Here is a 27,652-nt window from a genome sequence, read left to right as displayed (position 1 = left end):
CGCCATCCCTTCATGGCGCCCGCCATGTGTGTCAATGGGGTGGATCATGGGAACATGGCGGTTACCTCCTAGTTGAGGGCTGATGACTCATGGCTTCTCCTATAGCGGCCGCCACGTGCAACTTCATGTGTGTATTTTCGCCGAAAAACCTTAATTTTAGGTCTTTTTGCCCCGTTTCTTCCAAAAGAGACCGAAAGTGCTAAATATCTGAAAACAAGATAAAAGAGAGCATAATACAAACAAAATGATAATAAAGTCCTAATAAACATGTGAAATCCGAGTCAAAAACACGGTGTAATTCAGTGTGATAAAATTCTCCCACACTTAAACCTTTGCTTGTCCTCAAGCAAAACTCTTTATAGTTTATGCATGAAAAACAATATCAACTAGAGTTAATTCAAGGCAAAAAGACTTATGAGTTCATTCAAGGAATGTATCGATAGGTACTAATGAATCGAACTAAGGATATTGTAGTGACACTTCCCGCAAATGCAGTCGTAGGCTTCGTTCCTATACAAATCAATCCGCATTACCTCACCATACCTAAGCCTTCTTTTCGTTTTCTTAAAGTCCTTTTCATTCAGGTGCAATCACATTAAGCCCGTTATCCGTACATACTCATAGTAAAGTGACCGATTAGTGATTATGATCTTAAGCGTGGGGTTTTGGTACATAAGTTGGTGTAACCCTTTTATTCAACTCAATTTGCAGTCGTGGGGGATTGGATCATAATCCACCCTACCAAGTTCAGCACCAGATACCTCTGAACCAACAAACAAATAGGGTTATTATTTTTTTTCTAAGCATGGGGCTCCGGTACATAAGTTGGTGTAACCCCTTTATTTAAACCAATTTGCAGTTGTGGGGGATTGAATCGTAATCCACCCTACCAAGTTCAGCACCAGATACCTCTGAACCAACAAACAAATAGGTTTATTTGTATATAATTTTTATTTTTCTTCTTCATGTTTTGCATATGTCTTTATTTTGCTGGGTTAAATGACCGTGTGAGAGTCACCTAGCCCGGATTTTCATATGACTTGAGAACAAAGCAGGAATTTTTGTGATCATTCACTTATTTTCATCAGTCCCCTACGTAGAGCATGCTTAAGCCAGAGCTGACTGCTAGGATAAACTACTTAAGGACTTATTTGGAACAAAAATTAGGGCTACAACATATGGGGTATCGGGATCGACTCTTATAATCATGAAGCCTAAGGTGTTAAGACAATACCGATTTTTAGAAAAAAAATTCCCAAGTCTTTTACATCCTGTTATAAACCTGTCATACAGCCTGAATGTTCAAGATGTACTGTTTTCTTGGCTAAATGTTTTTGGTAAGGTTAAAGAAATGGGGGAAATAAGGATACACTACACAGATGACTCGTCAGACACATGTTATTTTATTGAAAGGGAAAAACAAGCAACTAAAACATGAAACATACTAAAATTAAAAGAAAACGGAAAAAAGCGATAAAAGTAAAGGAAAGAGATAAAAAGCAATAAAAATAAAGGAAATATGAAAAGCGATAAAATCTCCTCCCACACTTAAACCGAACATTGTCCTCAATGTTTCGATATGAGATAGGGTAGGAATAACCTGGAAGAGAGAGAGAGAGAGAGAGAGAGAGTGAGAGAGAGAGAGAGAGAGAGAGAGAGAGGTGAGCACTGATACCGTCACCGTCACCGCCCTGGTCAGGATGCCTGGTTCGAGTATTAAGTCCTTCCTACAGTTGCTGAGAGTGACCTAGGAGAGATCCTTGGGTGGCCTTGATGAGAGCGAAGTGACACTCATTAGCTTGTCGCTGGCGTTGCTGCTCATTGGTGATCGCAACCATATTTGGGTTCGGGAGTGGATTACGTAAGGGGAAGGTATTAGCACCCCTTACGTCCGTTGTACTCAACGGGAACCTTTTAGTTCTAATTTGTATTTTGAGTGTTAATTTATGTTTGTTTGTTATCTTTGGGTTACAAAATATTTTGAAATTGAAATGGATGGGAACCTCAGAAAGGGAAAGGGGAGGTTTTTTATTAGTGTGCTCGCGAAGATACAACAATCTCCTGCCTACGTATCCTTATGGTATAATAAGGAAATCAGAGCATTCATAGTTCGGGGAACTACGGTTTGTTGGTGTCTTTTACCGAACAACTGTTTAGATCACATTCTAAAGGCTAAACACTGACTTGTCTACTCTCGGCGGAGGCTTAAACACTAGTTTGTTGTGCGCATTAGAAAGGATTAAACAGTGTTCTTTCTGAAAAGAGTTTTGATCACACGAGGGTGACAAGTTGGATTAATATGTTGGATGTTTTGTTTGACTGGTTTCGATCGCGCGAGGGCGAGAAAGGATAAACTTGATAGATTAAGATATTTTTGGTTGGATGACGATTACTCGGATAGTCGAGTAAGACAACTCGTATCCTAACAGTCGGGAAATGGAATAGAAGACTCTAGACCACTTTCTTTTTCATCCTTAATTATAGGAAGGATTTGGTAATAATTAAGGTGTTTTGAATGGATGACGAATACTCGGATAACCGAGTAAAATAACTTGTATCCTAATAATCGGGAAAGGGAATAGAAGACTCTAGACCGCTTTCTGTTTCATCTGAATATTTATGAAAAAAAAGGTTGTATAAGGTTCATGTATTTTAGAAAGAACGACAAATACTCGAATGACTGAGTAAAACAACTCATATCCAAGCATTTGAGAAGAGGAATCGAAAGCTCAAAACCATCTCCTTTTTCGTATAGTTTTTTTTAGGGAAATGATTTGATTAAGTTGTATGTTTGGAAGAAAATGACAATTGTTCGACTGACCGAGTAAGAAAACTCGTATTCGTCTAATTGAGGAGTGAAGTTGAAAACTCAAAGTCGACTCCCTTTTCATTTAGCTTATTTTTATTTAATCGGGGTATTTCAATTGAGTTTGAGAGAAAATAATCGACGTTGGATCGAGGTTTTAGATTTGTGTTTTGAATGAAGTGAATTTATTTAGTGTATTGCTCTTTTACTCGATAAAAATCGAATAGGTCTCATTGTAAGAAAGCCCAAGAGTAAGCTATGCGAGGTTGATGGCGATGCTTTAAAAGCGATAGACTTACAAGGGTGTTTTGAATTGATTTGGAAAAGGCGCACTCGATATTGACCGAGGTTTGTATTTACATGTGCATATGAATTGAATTATGAAAATGGTCTCGAAATGAGATTGCTTATGAATTTTAGCTTATGCAACGTGAATGTGAAATAACCAACAAGGAATTAAAAAGTCTCATTGTAAGGTAGCCCAAGAGAAAGCCTTTGTGTGCTAAAGTGACCTAAGCTAAACAAATGATAATGGTCTTACAAACATGTCCCCCTAAGGTGGTGTCATGATGCCATTCTTACAATATGCATGTAAGTTACGGATGAAAATCCAAGTGTTTACAAAATATCACAAAGAGTAAAGGAAGACTTCCAAGCAAAGGTCCTAAGATGAAATCCTCTAAGTCCAAGTTGATTAAGAGTGGAGTGAATATTTTTGGTCTTTATCATTTTATCATGTTTTTGTTATTTTTAATGTATGATGACAATAAAATAAATAACAAGTAAATAAACATGCATGATGAGTTTGTACAATGATGATGATAATGAGTACTTGAATGTAAGTTACAAGGTAATGACATAAAAGTAAATCACAAGATAAAGAATGGTAATATCACAATAATAATGGTTAGTGAATGTAAATGAACAATAAAATAAATTGCAAGGAAGTAAAGTGCAATAATGTAAATGTTAGAATTTAGTAGTTAATGGTTAGTAACAATAAAATAAATTGTAAGGAATTAAAGTGGAATAATATAAATGTTAGTAGTTAGTAGTTAGTAGAATAACAATAAGCAAATGGATTAGCAAGTTAATATAGAGAATATGGTTTCATCTATGCATCAATGACTCAAATATGGGTGAAATAGAGGCAATCTATCAATGCCTCAAAGTATCATGAATGATCTGTTGATCAACCATTAATAGGTTTAAAACATTGAAGATTTAATCAACACTAAACAACCATGTCATGATCTAATAGAACTCATCAAACAAATAAATGTAACAAAAAGTCAACAATAAATATTAAATGATAACAAGAAACAATGCAAAGGAAATGATTTCATCTATGTATCAAATGACCCAAACATGGTTGAAATAGAGGCAACCAATAAATGCCTCAAAGTATCATGAAGGATCTATTGATCAATCATTAATGGGTTTAAAACATTGAAGGTTTTATCAACTCTAAACAACCATAGTCATGATCTAATAGATCTCATCAACCAAATAAATATAAATGATAACAAGAAACAAAGTTTGATTGAAAATGGTGGATAAAAAGTAGTAAGAGCAAAAAATCCCCAAAAGGGTGTAAAAATAAAATAGAAGCCCATTAGTAAACTTACTGTAAAACAAATAAATAAAAATTGGTAAAATTAAAACCCAAAGAAAGATTGAGGCGCTGCATCTTAGGAAAGAACAAAAAAAATCCTTCTAAATTAAAAGGTAACCTTCAACTCAACCATAGATACATGACACCATCTTTTTTATTAAAAGAAATATACAGTGAGCAATTAAAAATAAATACACAACCACACGCATTTCCGGAAAAAAAAACTCTGTTCTCTTTTACAGAAGGTGCACAGATGACCTTCCAAATCTATGACTTCTTCACATAATCAGCATAAATCAAAACTCACCCTAACAACAACAGTATAGTAACAAAACATGAGTAACATGTCAAAAAAATTGACTTTGTGAAATAGAACAAAATAACTACAAGTAGTAAAAAACATGAAAGCAAGTTTAACAAGAAATGCTCAACTATAAACAATCAATATAAGTTAACAGAAGTAAAACAAGTTACCGTGATGTCAAACTGTGGTGGCTTTTGGAAGCTTGCTGAGCTTATTGTCGCGGTGTTGTTGTCACGATGTTGCGACCCGAGATCAGAATATATACATCCATACAAACAAGTCACCCTCACAAGACAATTTAACAGCAAAAATAGTTATCCAACGCGAAATGAAAAAATGCTTTAAATGTCAAACATCACTGCGAATCAGAGTTTGTTTGGTTATGTGGTGGCTTTTATTAGTTGTTGAAGACGGAGCTTGTGAAGCTTCTTTAAATCGCGGCGGAAGGTGGATCTCGTCAGAGATGGTTGCCGACAAAAATGGAGGCGCTCAGAGGGTTTTTCCGGTGGGCCGATTATTGGTTTGTGAGTGGTGGCGGAGATGAGTGATGCCGACGGCAGGAGCTGTTTGTTTAGGGGAAGACATCGGAGAAGGAAATGTGAAGGGCGGTAACACCGTGATTTGGTGTCGTAAGGAAGAGAACAAGGTTCAACAATGGTGGTTGTTGGAGGGTATAGAGAGGAAGAACGACAATGATGACGGCGTATGGATCTCGTTGTAGGACGTTGAAGGATGAGTGGAGTAGGGTGGAGGTAGTATGACGGTTTGGTCGAGCGGTAAAAGACGGTGAACAGGGAGAGTGAAGTCGTCGGCGGGTGGAGTGTGGAGGGTGGAGTTTAGGAAGATGAACAGTGGTTCATCTTTACTTTTTCTATTTTTTCTCTTTTTTTTTTGCTTAGTAATGGAAATGAGTGGTTTGTTATAAGAGAGAGTGAAGGTGGGAATCGTGTTAATGTGAAGTAATTGTAGGTGAGTGTGTGGAGAGAGGAAAGTGTGGTAGGTGGCGTGTAGGTAGGAGATAGATGCAAGCTGGAATTTTTATTACCGTTGGAGGGGTACGGGGTACCAGCTGTCAAAAAAAGATAGGAATCCAATGTTGCTATTTATTTTTTTCAAAACAATTATTATTTATTTAAGGAAATATACTCATAAAATTTCTAATAAATATTTGATTTTTAAAAAAAATTCTAATTACTTTAATTAAATAACTAAACCAAAAAATAGTGACCGATTATAAATAGGGACCAGATACAAACTTGCTTGAAAAATTAAATCGGGCACACTAAAATGATCATCACAAAATATACTTATTGAAAAAATACAGCGTTTCGTTAAATTTTGAAATAGATTTGCACCGGTTAAAAGACTCAGGCGGGTCAAAGCGCAACCGAAACAGCCGCTGAAAAATGCAATGAGCACACCAGGTTAAACTGCGTGAACCGTAGATTAATAATACTGGCGTCTGCAATTTTAATTTCGAAACTTTTTATCTGCTGATTTTGTCCGTACTTAAGGAAAGATTCAACCGATTTGTCTGTATTTTCAATAAATTTATCTTGACTGATATTTCAGGCATTATTAATGACAAAATGCATGTTATGCTGTACATATGATGTAAACTGAAAATTAAATCGAATTTATGAAAATTTAAAATGCCCGGACAAAATTGGGGTATGACAAGGTGATGCAGCAGGAATATCATGAGCAGGTGACTGGTCGCGCCGGTCATACTCATCATCAGTCCCTTGCTCATCATCCATAGGAACGTTAGGTGGTAAAGGACCAGTAAAGGGTGGAGCATCAAGATCGTATGTCCAGTTTCTCGCATGTCGCACATCCGTATGCTGAGAGCAAGGTAGGACAACACTGGGTACAGCTGCACCATGTATCATGAGGTAGAAACCACCTTCTCGCCGCACCTTGCATAATTTCATATCTTTCAAAAACTTCAAGTTAATGGTGCGGTGAGGGAGTGGTTCCAAGGTGGCTAACTCAGCGTGTAGATTCAATGTTCTAGCAATGGAGGTAATCAAACCACCGAAAGAGATGGTTCCTCCTTTTTTAAGGATTGCAGACATATGGGCCAACATGAAAGGAACAGGATTGATCCTGCGATTAGTGAGGCAACCCTGTAAAAACAGCAATTCTAGGGCATTTACTTTGTTAGAATTTTCCCGGCCAAATATGGTACATGCCAAAAGGTATCTAAAAATACGTATGGCCGGGTTATGGATATTATAAGCCAAAATTCCTTCAAAGGAAGTGACATTCACATTAGATAATCTATTCCAAAAAGTAAATGCCTCGAGTTCCCATTCAGTATCTAAGGGCGTCTCACAGATAACATCCTCACCATAAGGCATGCCGAGCAAACCCGCTAAAGCATCGGTAGTGTACTCGTATTCTATATTAAACATTCTAAAATAGACGGTACCTATCGTGCTAGTAGTGCCGGGGTAAACAGTGTAGATTAGGGAACTAAAAAATTCCATAGTGAGCCTATCGTAGGTGGGTGCTTTACTAGCAAAAATATCGTGTAATCCTAGATTTACAAGCATGTGGAAAACACTATGGTATGTGCCTAGAGTGTATAAACAGTCTTCGTCGACATACCTGGTAGCGAGGATCTCCCGAGTTTGCAATCTTTGCAAAATCTTATTTTGTCGCTCACCGGGCTTTCCTCCATGAAGAATGATGTTAAACTCCATTCCGGCCATTAATGGTGAGTGTAAAGAAAAATGAGTATTTATAGAAAAGAAATGAAAAAAATGGAGTTTAATGGATTTTTGGTGGAGAAATGGAGAAGTGAAGTTGGGAAATGGTAATGGCTTATAGTGAAAATGAGAAGCTTGGGAATTTTTTTATGAACTTTGGTGGAGTTGGGGGAAGAGAAAAATGGGTTTGGAGAGGTCGAAGAAGGTATAAATGGTGAAAAAGGGAAATCTGCCAGTTACGTCATGGCACCCGCCGTGAAGCCTATGGCGCCCGCCATATCTTCGGATTTGGTTGGGTCGGCTTTGCTCATTTCTACTTGGACTTTTGTCCTTTTGTTTCCATTTTTTGTAAAGGGGGGGGGGGGGGGGGGGGGGGGTGCATATAGGTATCCATGAATGCTGTTTTTTTTTATTTAAGCTTGATAAAACAAAATAAAACGAAATAAAATAAAACAAAATAAAGTAAAACAAAATAAAATAAAACAAAACAAAATAAAATAAGATAAAATAAAATAAAATAGTAAAGTAAAATAAAATAAAATAAAATAAAACAAAATGGACAGAAAAACATAATAATTATAATATATATATATATATATATATATATATGTATGTATATATATATATATATATATATATATATATATATATATATATATATGTATGTATATATATATATATATATATATATATAATATATATATATATATATATATATATATATATATATATATATATATATATATATATATATATATTATATATATATATATATATATATATATATATATATATATATATATATATATATATATATATATATATATATATATATATATATATATATATATATATATATATATATATATATATATATATATGTATGTATATGAAGAGTCAATAATAATTCACGAGTCCAGAGATCTTAGAAAAAATAAAGTAAGCATAATGTCAGAGGAAACAATAAAAATAGGCATGAATAATAAGTAACGGGAAACATAGGGAAATTCAAACGATATTTCTCGGTTCATGATGGCATCAATGCTCGCGGTATAGTGGAGTCTCTTCGTCTTCGTATCCTCGAAGCTCTACGATCCGGCGTCGGAGATCTCATCATGCAGCATATCAGTCTCGGTGTCATGTGAGGCAACTGATACTTCGACTTGCAAAGAAACATCAGCAAGCTCCTGGCGAAGCTGAGCTATCTCCACGTGAAGCTTAACCAATTCGGACTGCATGCTCGAAGTCTGGAGATTCAGATTGTTGGTGCGGACTTTGATTCTGATCGGTGCGATCTTCGGCGCGTCTACTGTCTCTCCCTGCCCTTCTATGGCGTAGGCCCAATTGGCCTGATCAATAACACAAGTCACCTGAGGGTCAGGTAAAGTGAAGTAGTGAATAGTCTCACCCTCGATTAATAGCCTGTATTGATCTGGTTGGAAAAAAGATCTCCTCATGAGGCCACAGTCCAGACAGAAATCAATATCCATCAAGGTGTAGCTGCAGTAAGACGTCAGGTGAGATAGTCTTCTATCGAGTCCCAGGGTTGAGACTATATGAGTCACCGTGCTTCCAACATGTATAGGGCTCACAGTAGAGCGAGCATTAAGATATAGACTCTCGATCAAGAAAGCTCCACAATCTACTGGGCGTGATTGAGTGGTAGAGTACATGAAGAAGATATCTTCAGCACTCACATGCGTATCAGGGTCACTCTTCCCCAGGAAGGTGTGGGCAATGATCATCTGGAAGTATCGGAAAGCAGGGTTGTGAATCTTGTTGGAGATTTGGGTGGAAGGGTCAGGACTACCTCCACACATAATATCGCTCCAAAACTTCTCGACGTCTCGACTCAGAAAGTAGCTCATGGGGAGCTCAGATGAAGCATTATAGGCAGTCTGAAAACCAAGCAAGTCGCCGAAACGCTTGTGGTTGAAGGTGTATTTTTCCCCAAACAACCTGAAATTAATGTATCCTCCATCACTGGCGTGACCGGCATAGGGCTCGTAGATAAGCGAGCTCAGGAACTCCAAAGTCAGGTTCCTATAAGTCACGTGCATAGCATCAGTGTATTCATCCCACTACAACTGATTGCACAAATTCCTGACACTAGGCTCAATGCCTAATGCCTCAATGCAGCTCGAGTCGGGGTATCTGGTGGGCAGCATTGGGCGCTGTGAAAGCATGGCGTAGCACTGCTCTTGAATTAGGTCACGAAAGATTACTGGCATAGTGTCGATATTCTCCATTCCTGAAAAGTTAGATTAGAAACAGAGGACACCTGAGATCACAAATATTATAACTGTTAGTCTCCACATAGATATACATATATATATATATATATATATATATATATATATATATATATATAAAACAAATAAAAATATAAATTGAAAATAGTAAAAGTAAAGGAAAAGAAATCATGGGTTGCCTCCCATGCAACGCTTGTTTAACGTTGTTAGCTTGACGATTCGAACTTTATATGTTAGAGGTAGGAACTGGAGGGTCAATCAGAGTTTGGTCATGATATTTTGTGGGGATGTCACCTCCTTGGTATTGCTTCAGTCTTTGTCCATTTACCACGAACGGATTACAAGAACTATTCCAGATTTCAACTACTCCAGATTTTAGGATTTTGGAAACCTCAAAGGGGCATGTCCATCTCGAACGCAGCTTACCTGGAAAAAATCGTAATATCGAATTGAAGAGGAGAACAGAGTCGCCTATATTAAATTCCTTCTTCACAATCCTTTTGTCGTGCCAAGCTTTGGTTCTTTCTTTGTATACAACGACATTCTCGTAAGCTTTCTGGCGGAGTTCCTCCAATTTGTGAATATCAAGGATTTGCTTCTTACCTTGGGCGTAATTCACTTGGTCGGTGTTCAGGTCGTTCAAAAGGTTACACTCCGTTAATTCGTGTCCTTTAGATCCACAGAGTTTGCACTCTGTGTGGACTACAGCTACGATGTTAGTGTTTGTTGACATATGTTCGATCCTAAGGGCTAAAGCGTCCATTTTCGCCTGCATCATGTCTAGAGAGCCTACCTCATGTATTCCACCTTGGGTATCCTTTTTCTCTATTGATGCTCGTTCAGTTCCCCATTGGTAATGGTTTTGGGTCATATCCTCAATTAGGTCACAAGCTTCTGGATAAGGTTTGCTCATCAGCGTGCCACCTGCGGCAGCGTCGATGCTCATCTTGGTGTTATAATGGAGTCCATTGTAGAAGGTATGAACGATCAACCATTGTTCTAGGCCATGGTGTGGGCAGACTCTTAATATCTCTTTATATCTCTCCCAAGCTTCAAAATGCGATTCTCCTTGGTTTTGAGTAAATCTAGTTATTTGGTTTCGAAGAATAGCAGTCTTACTAGGGGAAAATATCTAGCAAGGAATAGTCTTCTAAGGTCTTCCCAGGTATTTATTAAATTAGCTGGAAGTGAATCTAACCATGAACGTGCTCTATCCCTGAGGGAGAAAGGAAATAATCTTAAATGGATCGCATCGGGTGAAGCACCGTTAGATATAAAGGTGTCGGCTAGTTGGATAAAAACTTTTAAATGTTGATTCGGGTTCTCAGTAGCGAGACCCGCGTATTGGTTTTGATGCACTAATTGCAACAAAGATGGTTTTAGTTCGAAATTGTTAGCAGGAATAAGGGGGTTTACTATACTCGAACTAGGTTCCTCGTCTGAGGGCTGGGCGAATTCCTTAAGAGGTCTCCTATCACGATTCTCGGCCATAGCTTTCTTAATTCGGATGAGTAAGAGGCGTGTACGAGTATAACATTCGGGTTCCGCTAAAGGATCTACTAAATTTCCAGTACTACTGGTTCTTCGCATTTACCGGCTGATAATGCCTTAGTCTAGACGGATAGGGTACGAAATTTGACGAAGTTGGTCCCCGACAACGGCGCCAAAAACTTGATCATGTGTTATTCGCAAGTGCACGAATTACGTCAAAGTAATATAAAACAATATCGATCCCACAGAGACCAATCGCTAATCTATCGATTACTATCGTTGCGATGTTTATCTAAGGCGGTATAAAAGAGATATTGGGTTTTCAAAATAACGGTAAATAATAAATGCAGGTAAAGAAAGGTTGAATGTATTTCACGTCAGTTAAGTGATGTTTCGATTGTCTAAATAGAACTACTTATGAGGCAATATTTTTTACTCTTGAAAAGAATCCATTTAACAGGAATTGTCGCTTTTGCGTATTCAGAACCAAGTTTACCCTTAAATTAAGGCCTCTTATTGTCACTTATAAAAGGTGCGCATAATACTAAAGTAGTAAACTTATTTTTAAGAAATGAGACTCGTAAACTTAGTTGAAACGTGATTTTGATTTGGAAAGTTTATCCAAGGAGTTTCCTGATTTTAAATCTATCAACGCGTCCGAAAACAGTTTCAAAAATAGTTTTTCCTTAAAGTGATAAAAATTCCTAGTTACTAAGCCATGGTGCTTTCGCACTCCTCGAATAATTAAAACTAACCAAGTTTGTTTTAGAAAACTCAAGTTAAAAATCAAAACAACCTTTAAAGTATTTCTACAGATTCAATATGTGAAACATTACTTTAACCGCGATCCTTACATTCTAACCTTTAAAAGATTTAGCCAGACATGGTAACACAAACGAACACAACGATATTAATCATGATGAAAGGTTTGTTTTAGAATGTGAGGCGTAGAAAGCGAGTAAAGTGCGTAAAATAAATAAAGTAAAGCGAGTGCGGAAAATAAATGAAGTAAAGCGAGTGCAGAAAATAAATAAAGTAAAGCGAGTGCGGAAAATAAATAAAGTAAAGAGAGTGCGGAAAATAAATAAAGTAAAGCGAGTGCGGAAAATAAATAAAATAAAAGCAAGTACGGGAAATAAATAAAATAAAAGCGATGCGGGAAATAAATAAATAAAGCGATAAATAAGAACCTGCTCCAAATCTGGTACAAAAATAAACCTCCGACTCCTGAAGCTAAAGACGACAGCAACTCGAAGTGACCCAACTCAATCTCACTAAGGTGCGATAACCCCCCGATGTGACGGATTACCGCGATTACAAATGATAAATATATGCTTAGTGTTGTAAAACTAAGTTGGATCATTTGAAAGTGAAATGGAACGAACTATTTATAGAGGATTTCAGCAGCTTGCAAAGACCATGGTGCCCTCCAACTTCTCCTTAGTGGGAACGTGATTTCTAAAGGTGGCGCCCGCCATCCCTTCATGGCACCCTCCATGTGTGTAAATGGGATGGATCATGGGAACATGGCGGTTACCTCCTAGTTGAGGGCTGATGACTCATGGCTTCTCCTATAGCGACCGTCTTGTGTGTATTTTCGCCGAAAAACCCTAATTTTAGGTGTTTTTGCTTCATTTCTTCCAAAAGTGTCTGAAAGTGATCAATATCTGAAAACAAGATAAAAGAGAGCATAATACAAACAAAATGATAATAAAGTCCTAATAAACATGTGAAATCCGAGTTAAAAACACGGTGTAATTCAGTGTGATCAATACTCTGCCTCGTGTTACGGACACCATCTACCATTTTGAGCCATCTGAGGGCCTAGCCGTGTATGAGAAAATGGATGAAATGAAGGATCAATTCCTCGAGTTGTGTAAAGAATTGAAGATTGTGAGAGGAAATGACTTGTTTGGGAATAGTGCTACTGAGCTCTGCCTAGTACCGAATGTGAAGATCCGGGTGAAGTTCAAAGTCCCTGACTTTGAAAAGTATAAGGGAAATACTTTTCCACTAAGCCACCTTGTGATGTACGCCAGAAAGATGTCAACTCAAACTGATAATGATCAGTTACTGATTCACTACTTCCAAGACAGCCTGACTGGTGCTGCTTTGAGATGGTATATGGGGTTGGACAGTGCAAGTGTCCATACTTTCAACGACTTAGATGAAGCCTTTGTCAAGAAGTACAAGTATAATATGGATATGGTGCCTGATGGAGACCAAATGAAGTCTATGTCTCAGAAGGATAAGGAGACTTTAAAAGAGTATGCTTAGAGGTGGAGGGAACTCACTGCCCATATTAGTCCACCCTTGGAAGAGAAAGAGATGATGAAGATTTTCTTGAAAACCCTGAGTTCGTTTTACTATGAACGTATGATTGCCAGTGCCCCAAATGACTTTACCGAAATGGTAAACACGGGGATGAGGTTAGAAGAGGGAGTCTGTGAAGGACGTCTGTCTAAAGAAGAAGCGTCGTCTAGCAAGAAATACGGTGGTAGTTTCTCCAAGAGGAAGGAGGGGGAAACTAATTTAGTGTCTGTAGGGAGGCAGAGGAGGCCTCATGTTAGAAAGAGTTCTCAACCTCGTCAACACCAACATCAAGTGTCTTTAGTGATTCCTGTATTTTCCAACAATTCCAACAATCAATCGATTTCGATTCAACAACAACAACGTTAACAACAACCGCAACAAAGAACCAACTACAACAGCAACAACAGTAATAACCAACAAAATTTTAAGAGGAAGAATGTCTCCTTTGACCCTATTCCTATATCCTATGTAGAATTGTATCCATCTTTGGTTCTCAAGAACCTTATCCAACCCAGAAATCCTCCACAAATTCTTGAGCCATTTCCATGGTGGTTCAAACCTGAACTTCGTTGTGCCTTTCATCGGGGAGCCCCTGGCCATGACATAGAGAATTGATATCCATTGAAGTACGAAGTACAAAAGATTGTGAAGAATGGGATGGTGTCCTTTGAGGACCGAGCGCCTAATGTGAAAGCTAATCCTTTGCCTGCTCATGGTAATGCTACTGTCAACATGGTGGACGGTTGTCCAAGAAATTTCTGAGAATTCTATGTACGACGTATCTGTAGGTCGTTGGTGGAAATACATAGGACCTTATGTCTGATAAACGACTGTGAACATGACCATGATGGTTGTGTCATTTGTAGTGTGAACCCCCGTGGGTGTATGATTGTCAAAAGGGATATCGAAAAGTTGATGGATGAGAATGTAATCCAGATTCAATAGTCGAGGGATATAAATGATGTAAATGTAATTGTGCCAGTATTTAAGACCCTTGAGCGGGTAGTCATTCAATTTAACAGCAGCAACAACAACAATGTTAATAGATCGGTATCGCCGTTGGTAATACGGTTAGTGGGCCCTGTTCCGTATACATCCGATAAAGTTGTGCCTTATCAGTATAACTCCACAATGGTGGAGAATGGTCAAGAGGTTCCTTTACCAGTAACAAATTCTGTGGTAAATATAGATGATATTGCAAAGGTGACCCATAGCGATCGTGTTTTTGGTCCAGTCTTTCCGAAAGAGGTAGAGGATGCTGCAGCCAGTAAGAGGGTGGAGATGTCAGTGGTGAATCTAGTTAGTGCTCCAGTGTGTCAGTCTGGTCAATTCAGCAGGCTGAAGGTTATTGATGATGATGAGATATTACGTTTGATTAAGAGGAGAGAGTTCAATATGGTGGAGCAGCTGCTCAAAACCCCGTCAAAGGTCTCTGTGCTGTCCTTATTGATGAATTCTGAGGCACATAGGGAGGCATTGCAGAAAGTGCTAAAGCAAGCTTATGTTGAGCACGATGTTACCGTGGATTAGTTTGGCCACATTGTTGCTAACATCACTTCTTTCAATAATTTGAGTTTTTGTGATGATGAGCTTCTTGAGGAAGGTAGAAATCACAATCTAGTGCTCCATATTTCAATGAACTGCAAGGAGGATACCATGTCCAATGTGTTGGTCGATACTGGTTCGTCTCTGAATATGCTTCCAAAGTCAACTTTGTCCAAACTTTCTTATCAAGGTTCCTCGATGAGGTATAATGGCATGATTGTAAAGGTGTTCGATGGTTCCCGTAAAACTGTCATTGGTGAAGTGGACCTTCCAATTAAGCTAGTTCTGAGTGATTTCCAGATTACTTTCCAGGTAATGGATATCCACCCGGCCTATAGCTGCTTGTTGGGAAGGTTGTGGATTCATGAAGCAGGGGTCGTGACGTCTACTCTTCACCAGAAGATTAAATTTGTGAAGAACGGAAAGCTTGTCGTTGTTGGTGGAGAAAAGGCGCTATTAGTGAGCCATTTGTCATCCGTTTCTTGTGTTGAAGCTGAGGAGGAGGTTGGAATGTCGTTCCAAGCCTTGTCTGTTGCTGATGAAGTAAAGAAAAATGGGGTACCCATGTCTTCTTTAAAGGATGCTCAGAAGGATATTGAGGCTGGCAGCGTTGACTAGTGGGGCCGTATGATAGAGATTGCTGAGAACAAGAATATGGCTGGATTGGGATTTCAACCAGGGTCGTTCAACGTCAAAGCTGAAGATGTGCAACCGAGTTTCTGCAGTAGAGGGCTCATTCATGGGAATGATCAACACTCAGCTGCTGTAATCGAAGACAATGATGATGAAGGCGAAACATGCGCCAACTTTGTGACGCATGGCCAAATTTGCAACAATTGGGTTGCTGTTGATATTCCTACTGTTATCCATCGCTCTAAGTAATTTGTCTTTCATTTTTAAGGAAAAGTCATTCTCATATACCTAAGGGAGAAATGAACATTACTGGGCATTTCAATTATCATCAATAAAATGCAATTTTATTCATCCACATCTATGATGTTTTATTTTTACTTTTTGCTTTTCTGAAAATGGTGATCACAAAAAACATAAATAAATAATAATCTTCCATCTGCATAATATTTGGTCACAATTCACTTCTCTAAAATCAAAATATCAAATCATTATGCAAGTTGGTTCTTAAACCCATTGAATACAATTATCTTACTCCCTCTCCAAACTTTGATTTTCCTGTGTTTGAGGATGAGGAAGAAACTGATGATGACAAAGTATCTAATGAATTACCTCGTTTACTTGAGCATGAGGAAAAAGCCATTCAGCTGTTTGAAGAGCAGATTGAATTAGTCAACTTGGGTTCCGAAGATGATGTGAAGGAAGTCAAGATTGGGTCTCAAATGTGTCCAAAGGCTAAGAAGGGGTATATTGATCTTCTTCGGCAATATTTTGATGTGTTTGCTTGGTCCTATCAAGACATGCTTGGATTGGATTTTGAGATTGTGGAGCATAGATTGCCGTTGAAGCCAGAATGCTCGCCGGTCAAGCAGAAATTGAGGAGAACTCATCCTGATATGGTAGTTAAGATCAAAGAGGAAGTGCAGAAGCAGATTGATGATGGCTTTCTTGTTACCTCCAAGTATCCACAATGTGTGGCCAACATTGTGCCTGTTCCTAAGAAGGATGGAAAAGTTTGCATGTGTGTTGATTATAGAGATTTGAATAAAACTAGTCCAAAAGATGATTTTCCTCTGCCACACATTGACATGTTGGTAGACAATACGGCTAAATTCAAAGTATTTACGTTTATGGACGAATTTTCTGGTTAGAATAAAATCAAGATGGCACCCAAAGATATGGAGAAGACCACATTCATTACACCTTAGGGAACATGCTGTTTTAGAGTGATGCCTTCCTGTTTAAAGAATGTTGGTGCAACATACCAGAGAGCTATGACCACTCTTTTTCATGATATGATGCATAAAGAGATTGAGGTTTATGTGAATGATATGATTGCCAAATCAAGTAATGAAGAAGAACATGTTGCGCATTTGTTGAAGTTATTCCAGCGTTGGAGGAAATACAAACTCCACTTGAATCCCATTAAGTGTACTTTTGGTGTTCATTCTGGTAAGTTGTTGGGCTTTATTGTCAGTGAGAAGGGTATTGAAGTTGATCGTGCCAAGGTCAAAGCAATACAAGAAATGCATGCGGCCAAAAATGAGAAGCAAATGAGAGGTTTTCTCGGCCACTTGAATTATATCTCGAGATTTATATCGCATATGACTGCCACATGAATGCCTATTTTCAAGCTTCTTCGGAAAGATCAATCTTGTGATTGGACCGAGGATTTCCAGAAAGCTTTTGACAGTATCAAAGAGTATCTTCTTGAGCCTCCGATTCTATCTCCACCTGTTGAAGGAAGACCGTTGATTATGTATTTGACTGTGCTTGATGAGAGTATGGGTTGTGTTATTGGTCAGCAACCCGAATTTGGAAAGAAAGAGTATGCAATGTAATACCTCGGTAAGAAGTCCGCTTTAACTAAGAGAATCGGCCATTAGAAGATGTTGTTATCCGAGTATGATATTGAATACCGATCTCAGAAAGCAGTTAAGTGTAGTGTCTTGGCTGACCACTTGGCTCACCAACCAATTGAAGACTACTAGTTAGTGCAGTATGATTTTCCTAAAGAAGAGATTTTGTACTTGAAGATGAAAGATTGTGATGAACCATTGCTTGAAGAAGGGCCAGAACCTGGTTCCCGTTGGGGCATGGTATTTGATAAAGCTGTTAATTCGTATGGTGATGGCATTAGGGAAGTGATTATTACTCCTCAAGGCACTCATTTTTTGTTTACAGCTAGATTAACTTTCAAATGTACAAACAATATGGCTGAGTATGAAGCTTGCATTATGAGGCTTAAAGAGGCCATTGATCTCAGAATCAAATATCTTGACGTCTATGGAGATTCAGCTTTGGTTGTGAATCAGATCAAAGGTGAATGAGAGACGAATCAACCCGGTTTGATACCATATAGAGACTATGCGAGGAGGATTTCAAATTTCTTTACAAAGGTTGAGTTCATCATATCCCTCGAGATGAAAACCGGATGGGAGATGCTCTTGCAACGTCGGCTTTAATGATTATAGTAAAATTTTGGAATGAAGTTCCTAATTTGACTATGATGTGTCTTGATAGGCCAACTCATGTGTTTGCTATTGAAGAGGTCAAAGATGAAAAGCCATGGTATTTTGATATTAAGTGTTTCCTCCAAAGTCAGATTTACCCGCCTGGGGCATCTTTGAAAGATAAGAAGACTTTGAGGAGATTAGTCGACAACTTCTAACTGAATTGTGATGTGCTTTACAAAAGAAACTTCGATATGGTCTTCCTCAGATGCATGGATAGATAAAAAACAAACATGTTGATGACTAAAGTCCATGAAGGTTTCTTTGGTACTCATTCCAATGGACATGATATGGCAAAGAAGATGTTCAGAGCAGGTTACTATTGGTTGACAATGGAATCTGATTGTTATAGGTTTGTGAAGAAATGCCACAAGTGTCAAATTTATGCAGATACGATTCACGTTCCTCCGACATTGTCGAATGTTATTTCCTCTCCATGGCCCTTCTCCATGTGGGGAATTAACATGATTGAGCCCAAAGCTTCGAATGGACATCGTTTCATTCAGGTGGCTATTGACTACTTCACAAAGTGGGTTGAAGCGGCATCATATGCGAATGTAACCAAGCAAGTCGTTGTGAGGTTTATCAAGAATCAAATTATATGTCGTTATGGTGTGCCAAGTAAGATCATTACTAATAATGGATCTAACTTGAACAATAACATGGTGGAAGCTATTTTCAAGGACTTCAAGATTGCACATCATAATTATTCTCCCTACAGACCCAAGATGAATAGGGTTGTTGAAGCTGCAAATAAGTACTTCAAGAAGATCATCCAGAAAATGGTTGTGACATATAAAGATTGGCATGAGATGCTCCCCTTAGCTTTGAACGGGTACCGTATATTCATCTGCATTTCAACAGGGGTAACCCCTTTCTCTCTTGTTTATGGTATGGAAGTTGTGATACCAGTAGAGGTTGAGATCCCATCATTGCGTGTCTTGATGGAAGCCAAGTTGACAAAAGATGAATGGTGCCATACCAGATATGACCAGCTGAACTTAATTGAAGAGAAAACATTGAATGCCATGTGTCATGGTCAGTTATATCAACAACGAATGAAGAAAGCTTTTTATAAGAAGGTCAGGCCTCGCATGTTCAGAGAAGGTGACCTCGTGCTTAATAAGATTCTATCTTTCAAACCTGATGCTAGGGGAAAATGGACTCCTAATTATGACGGCCCATATGTTGTTAAGAGAGCCTTCTCAAGTGGTGCTTTGATTCTTACAACTATGGATGGTGAAGATTTCACTCGTCCTGTGAATGTCGACGCAATTAAGAAATACTTCGCCTAAAATGAAAAGAATAACTCGCTAAGTTGAAATCCGAAAGGGCGGCTGAGACAAAAATGAGCGTCTCGGTGGATTGTGAACCCGAAAGTGCAATCCAGGCAAAAGTTAGAAACATAAAAACAGAAATTTATCCCGATAGATTGAGTCCTCCCCACCTTGGGGCAATCTAGGCAAAAGTTAGGGATTATGACAAGTAACTGCATTTGGTTGGTCCTGATCATTAGAGACAATTTTGAGCAATTCATTCGTTTCTGATTCGTCATTCTCGACGAAGCTAAGAGAACAGTGGATATTGAAGTTGGTAGGGAGAGTAGTGATCATTGTATTCAATGTAGCCCTTTTTCATGTAAATTACCATTTTTGAACTTTTATAAAGATCTATGGAGTCTTGTCATTTACAAACTACCATTCTATTAAATAAAGTTGAGCTTTTTAATCCAATTGCTTATACTTTTATTTATTTTTCATCTAAAATAAAATTGAATTTTTATGATGATAATTTTGAAATAAATTAATAAAAATCATTGTTTCTTAAAAAATAAAAGCAATCACTTTAAAAAGCAATTAATTTCAGTAAGGAATATAAACAACAGTCTGAGAACAGGTAAGTCTTGACAATGTGGATCCTTGTTGGTCTTCCCCAAGCAGTTGGTTTGATAATTCCCAAAAATGGTTCATCATTTGTCCCTAGTAGAGTTGAACTGGTGGTCAGTCCCTTTTGTAAACCATTTTTCCTAGCTGAATTGAAGGCTCACATCCTCAGCAGTTTTCCTAGATCCTCCGAGGAGAGTTTTATTTCTTGTACTCCCCGATGGAGTTCATCTTCATATATTGAAGATCTTTGATTTCTGGCAGTGTTTGATCTTGAGCGATGTTTGATTTGGTCCCCTGCGAGGTTGTCCCCCATTTGATATGGTATTGACCTAAAATTCTCCGCAGAGTTGACAACTTGGATCCTCAACAAATCTTTTTCTCCTTTCCCCAGCTAGGGTTGAGTTATTCAGAGCCAGATTATTGGTGTTCATCCCTAACATTTTTTCTCCAGCGTGTGTTCCCATCTTATTGAGATTAGCCGAGTGTTGCAGCTATGATTCAAATATATGATATTTGTATCTTTTGTGATTATTTTGTCAGCATAACTATAATCATAATCATACATATATACATAAAACACAGTATTTGATATTTCATTATGCATTTGATATTTGCATTTGATTTTATTATTCTGATCCCCTGCTACGGTGATATTATTTCCCCATACAGGTTTGGTGCGTCTGTCCTCCTTCAATGATAGAGTGTCAGCCCATTAAGCAGAAAGAATCTAACCTTTCTTTTTTCCCCATTGAGTTATTTCCTCGTGGATGATTATTGTTTAATTTCCTCCCCAGTTAATTATCTGGATGGAACCACTCCCTTTGAGTTATATTCTCATTTGGGTTGAGTCCTTGTTTGACCGGTTCTTTCTAGCTCTTACCTAGATAAATACTTTTGGTAATATTCTTCTCAATTTTTGAGTCATTTACTTTTGCCCGATACCCGGTAAAAGTAATCTACCTCCTTTATTTTCCCAGCAGATTTGTTTTCATGTTTCCCCAGACAGTTAATCCTTGATATGTTCATCATAACCGATAACGGATCTTCTCCCTTTATGGTATTCTACCCAATAAAAAGGTAGTTGTAATCCCTATTTCATTCCCTAGAGAGTTAATCCTTGATATGTTCATCCTAACCGATGACAGATTTTCCTCTTTTTTTGGTATTCTATCTAGCAACCGGTAGATATAAATCCTATTTTCCCCTCAGAGTTAATCCTTGATATGTTCATCTTAACGGATGATGAATTTTATCCCTTTGTGGTTTTCTACCCAGTAAAAAGGTAGTTATAAATCCTGCTTTCCCCTGGTGAGTCTATCCTCGATATGTTCATCCTAACCGGTGACAGATATTCTCTTTTTGGTATTCTATCAAGTAACTGATAGATATAATTCCTATTTTCCCCCGCCAGTCTATCCTTGATATTTTCATCCTAACCGATGACGGATATTCTTCCTTTGAGTCCACCCTCGATATGTTCACTTTAACCGGTGACAAATATTCTCTCTTTGGTCTTCTTCCCAGTAACCGGTAGTTGTAAATCCTATTTGGTCTTTTCCCCAGTAGGTTATTCTTACCCAGTAACAGGTAATGAACATACCTCTTTCTCCCCAGTGAGTCATCCTTGATATGTTTACCCTAACCGGTAATGGATGTCCCTTTGTCAAAGTGCATTATCTTCCTACCCAGTAACCGGTAATAGATGATATATTTTTGGTACTCCTGTGTTGAAGATCTTTCTTCCCCAGTTGAGTTTGGTTCGAGTATTTCATATTTGTTCTAATCTACCCGCTCCCCTGCAGATTTCTCCTTATCCCCAGTTGAGTTTAGTCTCAAAATCTGGGTATTTGAATTGTCTTGCCCCATCGTCTTGAAAATAAACTCCCTTGATTAACCATCTTGGGAAAGATTGGCTTCTCATGCTCTTGGGGTAGCTTTCCCCAGTGAGCCTTGAAGTAACTTTATCCCCTATTCGACTGATTAGGAGAGGTTTGTAGAATCTCGACGTGGTTGCCCTAGATTGATTGTCTTTTGAGGAGATCTGAGCTATGGGATATCAAGAATTTGTTCAACCTTCCTAATACGTAAGCCTCCTTGATGTCAAATGATTGCTCATATGTAAAATGCTCATTTTAAAAATGATAATTGTAATGTCGTGTTCATGCAAGTTTTGAAAACTGAAGTGTGTTTACTAAAATTATGACATCTAGTGAACGAATAACTGTTTAGAATGCCATATCAGTATCAATATTGTAAGACCCCAATTTTGACCCTAAGATCCCTCATGATATCTCATCATATGCACTGGCTTTAGAATCATACCTTTGCATCCTCCTTACCCCTAACTCATTGGGTTTGCATTAGGAGAGATCACCAAGCACATTTGATTGTATCATACTTTTTTTTTCATTATTTACTAACCAAAATACCAAAAATATGTCAATGTATAGTTTGTTGTTTTTGTAGGTAGTTTGTACATCCACCAATGCCTCATCAAGCTCATATCTAGGGTTTGAGACCCTCAATGCAAGGATACTAATCAAAAGATGATTCAAGTTGATTCTAGACATCATGTATAGGTCCCTATGAACTTCACATATCATTTTGATCAAGAATTCATCAAGAGTTTGAAGCTTGTTTGCCTTGGAAGCCCTAATTCATCTGGGTATCTTGTGTGACTTCTTCAACAAGTTTCCTCATTAATTGATCAAACATTTCAAGGGATACTTCATATTACATTATATTATACATATACGGTCCTCTATGAGTCCCAAAAGTCAATAGAATGTCAAGCTAGAAAGATGGTTCATGGTGGTTGACCAGAGAAAGTCAAGTGGTCAAAACTGTAGTTCCCTAGACCCTATCTCCTACAATTTTTGTCATATTTAAAATGATTCGAAGAGAAAGTTACTCATAATGACACTAAAAACAACTTTCATGTTGAAGTCAAGAGCTAGTTTTGCATGGAAAGTCATTGTTTATGGTGAAAGATTATAGGTCATTTTGTCTGAACCCTAGTTAGGAGGTCAACTTCCCAAGACCATAACTTGCTTAATTTTTATGAGATGAAAGCCATTCAAATTCCATGATCAAATTCAAGATGTCTTTTTCAACTTTTATGTTTGGAATAAGTCCAAATTCAACATGAAAACTCATATGCCAAGAGGAAACATTATAGGTCATTTTGGGCCATTACCATTGAATAACTGATTTTCCTCAACTTATAAAATTCATAACTCCTTCATTCCAACTCCAAATGAGGTCAAATTTGTGACCTAATTGAATAGGTTTGAAATAGCTACAACTTTGATGAAGAAAATGTTTCCATTTGAAATCCATAAAAAAAGTTGTTCAAGGTGGAAGAAGTGAATATTTGGCTTGGTACTTAGAAAATTTTCAAATATATTTTCATCATGATCCATGCTCCAAATGGAAACGTGTTCAACATGAAAGTTGTCCCCCTTGATCTCACCTTTCCAAAAAGTCAAATATCATCTCATTTGGATCAAATTTGAGGTACTTGCGCATGGGTGTAATGCATGGTCCCATTTGGAAAGATTTGTGACCTTTATTTCATTTCAAAATTGCATGGGCCCTTGATTTTGTTTCAGCATCATTTGGAATTAAGTTTGGACCCTTTGGCATCATTAATTGGGCTTTGTACATGCCCATGCAAGCTTACATGAGATCATTTCTATTTTTGGATTTTTAATGGAAGTGTGCAAAGAGAATTGAGTAAGCCTATAAATACAAGTGCCCTGAGCTCAGAAATGCATCAACACCTTGCCCAAGCTTTGCCAAGAGATCTCAGACCCCTCACTCCATAGAATTTCTTGAGGATTTCATTGAAATTGAGTTTAAATTTCACCTTCTATTTTGAAGTTCAAACTCCAAGAATTTATTTCCCTTTCCATCTCAATTGGTCACTACAAGCAAGAGGAGGAAGAATCAAGCAAATCAAAATTAAGATCAAGCTGAATTGAAGCTACTCGAAGGTTAAATTTTAGAAACTTCATCTCTTTGATTCTCTCTCAATTATTCACTATTCTTTGTGATTTTTGGTTGGTTGAATTCCTATCAATGTGTAAGACCCCAATTTTGACCCTAAGATCCCTCATGTTATCTCATCATATGCATTGGCATTGGGATCATACCTTGGCATCCTCCTTACCCCTCATTCATTGGGTTTGTTTTGGGAGAGATCACCAAGCACCATGTGATTGTATCATACTTGTTATTTTATCATTCACTAACCAAAATACCAAAATTATTTCTTTGCATTTGTCTAACTCTTTTGTAGGTATGGCACTTGATCACCTTTGATCTATCAAGTTCATGTCTAGGGTTTAAGACCCTCATTCCTAAGAGCTCAACCAAGAATTATCCACAAAGGCTCTAGGCATCATATATGATTCCACATGATCTCTACATGTTACTTTGATCAAGAACTCTTCAAGAGTTTGGAATTGGTTTGCCTTGGAAACCCTAGTTCATCTGGGAATCTTGAGTAACTTCTCCACCAAGCTTCTTCAGTAATTGATCAAATATTTCAAGGGACACTTCAAATTTCATCATCTTATGCATATATGATCTCCCATGAGTCTCAAAAGTCAAGAGAACTGTAAGTTAGCAAGTTGGTTGATGGTGGTTGACCAGAGGAATTCATCTAATCAAAACTGGGGTCCCCTAGACCCTATCTCCTACAATTTTCATCATGTGAAAATGATACCAAGAGAAACGTTACTCTAAATTACATTCCAAACAACTTTCATGTTGAGTTCTAGTGCTAGTTTTGCTTTGAAAGTCATTTGTTATGTTGAAAGATTATAGGTCATTTGTATAAACCCTAATTTGGAGGTCACCTTCCCAAGGCCATAACTTGCTCAATATTTATGAGATGAAATATTTACAAGTTGCACAATCCAATCCAAGGTGTCTACTTCAACTTTATTGTTTGGAGGAAGAGACAATTCAACCTTTATGAGCATGTGATATGAGGATACATTATAGGTCATTTTGGACCAATACCATTGAACAAGTGATTTTCCTCAACTTCAAAAATGCATAACTCATTCATCCCAAATACAAATGAGGTCAAATTTGTGACCATTTTTAAGGTTTTTAAACGAGCTACAACTTTGATTAAGACACTGTTCTTATTTGAAACTCACATAAAAAGTTAGCCAAGGTGGAATAATTGAACACATGGCTTGACACTTAGAAAAATTCTTAACATGTTGAAATTTCAAAACTTCCACCTCAAAATTCATCATGGTACAAGCTCCAAATGGAAAAGGGTCAAACATAATAGTTGTTCCTCTTGATCTAACCCTTCTAAAGAGTCCAAATTCATTCATTTTGGACAAGGTTTAAGGGGTTTGCGCATGGTCTAAACATGGTTGCATCAATTGGCAAGGATCAATCTTCAAACATCAATACACTTTTGCCTTGTATCACAATCCACATTCAGACTCAATCTCACTTGCATTTGGACTTAATTGAGTTGCTTCACGGGCCTCTGTAAGACCCCAAATTTGACCCTAAGATCCCTCATGCAATTTCATCAAAAGCATTAGCATTGGGATCATACCTTGGCATCCTCCTTACCCGTTTTCATTGGGTTTGTTTTGGGAGAGATAACCAAAATACCAAAAATATGTCTTTGTATTTGCCTAACTCTTTTGTAGGTAGGGCATGATCTCATTGACTCATCAAGATCACATCTAAGGTTTAAGACCCTCATGAACAAAGAGCACAACCAAGGATTGATCCAAGAATGGCTGTGAACATCATATATGAGTCCCAATGTTCTCTACATGTTATATTGATCAAGTTTGCTTCAAGAGTTTTTGGGTGATTTGCCTTGGAAACCCTAGTTTGACTGGGTATCTGGAGTAACTTCTCCAACAAGCTATCTCACTAATTGATCAAATTTCTCAAGGGGAACATCAAATTTCATCATATTATACATATATGATCTACCATGAGTGAAGAAAGTCAATAGAATTGGAAGTTAGCAAGTTGGTTGATGGTGGTTGGCCAGATGAATTCATCTGATCAAAACTGGGTCTCCCTAGACCCTATCTCCTACAATTTTCATCATATGAAATTGATTCCAAGATAAAACATACTCTAAATGACATTATAAACAACTTTCATGTTGAGACATAGAGCTAGTTTTGCTTGGAAAATCATTTTCTATGTTGAAACATTATAGGTCATTTTGTCTAAACCCTAATTTGAAAGTCAACTTCCCAAGGCCATTAACTTGCTCAATTTTTATGAGATGAAAGATTTCCAAGATGCATAATCAAATTCAATGTGTCTACTTCAACTTTGATGTTTGGAGTGAGAGCAAATTCAACTTCTTTGAACATGTGATATGAGGCTACATTATAGGTCACTTTTGACCTATACCATTGATCAAATGATTTTTCCAAACTTCAAAAATGCATAACTCTATCATTTCAAATCCAAATTACATGAAATTGGTGACCATTTTGAAGGTCTCTGAGATAGTTACAACTTTTATGAAGACACTTTTCTCATTTGAAGCTTTTATAAAAAGTTAAGCAAGGTGGAATATTGAGACATATGGCTTGACACTTAGAAAAAAATTGATATATCAAATTTTTCCAAACTTCCACCTCAAATTTCTCCAAGTTCCGAGCTAAAAATGAAAAAGTGTTCAACATAAAACTTGTTCCTCTTGATCTCACCTTTCCAAAGAGCTCAAACTCATTCATTTTGGACTTGAAATGTATAGGCTACGCGTGACTTAAACATGTTAATATCATTTGGCATGGATCCAACTTCAAGCATCAATGTTCAATTGCCTTGCATTCCGAGCTTGTTTCAACACATCTGATCATTCATTTTGGACTTCAAACCATCATTTCATGGGCCTATGCACACCCATGCACCATGCTATCATCATTTGAAAAATTTGGAAGGTTGAAAAGAGTGTGCAAATATCACATGGATTTGGCTATATATACAACTGCATTTGCTTAGAATTAACACACACATCGCGCCAACTTTGAATCCCCATTGAAAACCCTTCACTCTCATAGGATAACCCTGATAAATTCATTTGAATTTGAGCTTGAATCTCCACTGTTTTGGAATTCAATTCTCCAGGAATCCATTGCTTCTGAACCTTTCCATTCCTCTCTTGCAAGCAAGTGAAGTGAAGCCAAGCACAATTCAGATCAAGATCTAGCAAGTTCAGACCTCTATTGAAGGTAATTGCAGAAATTTTAAACTCTTCGATTCTCTTAAATTGTTGCTAAATTCCATTGATTCTTGAGTTGCCTGAAGTCCTACCAATGTAGGCAAGAAGATTGAGTTGCTTTGAGGCCAAATCGAAGCAACTCAGATCATGAACCTCATTTTTCAATTCAACATATCTCTTAATATATTTGGAATTGGAGGTCATATTCGTTATCAGTGATGTTTTTTCTTTAAGATCATGTCCCTGTTTTGTATTTTGGTGATGGTTCATCTCAACCAGTCTGGTGGAGCTCACCGGGGAAGATGACCGGAGCTCTGGCTCCGGCGATGAGGTGTCTCACCTCTGGACC

The 27,652-nt window shown here is 37.7% G+C and overlaps 1 non-coding gene across 1 annotated transcript; it reads left to right on the top strand.

Annotated features, from left to right (window-relative positions):
- Positions 1 to 10,692: 10,692 nt before the first annotated feature.
- On the top strand, positions 10,693 to 10,799 carry LOC127090155 (small nucleolar RNA R71). The gene has a single exon (XR_007791684.1). It is a non-coding gene; the product is annotated as a small nucleolar RNA R71 (small nucleolar RNA).
- The last annotated feature ends 16,853 nt before the right edge of the window (positions 10,800 to 27,652 follow it).

Source organism: Lathyrus oleraceus, chromosome 5, assembly GCF_024323335.1.
Source record: "Lathyrus oleraceus cultivar Zhongwan6 chromosome 5, CAAS_Psat_ZW6_1.0, whole genome shotgun sequence".
Classification (NCBI taxonomy): Eukaryota; Viridiplantae; Streptophyta; class Magnoliopsida; order Fabales; family Fabaceae; genus Lathyrus; species Lathyrus oleraceus.
Note: the sequence above shows the minus strand (reverse complement) of the source record. Positions and strands in the feature narration are given on the sequence as shown.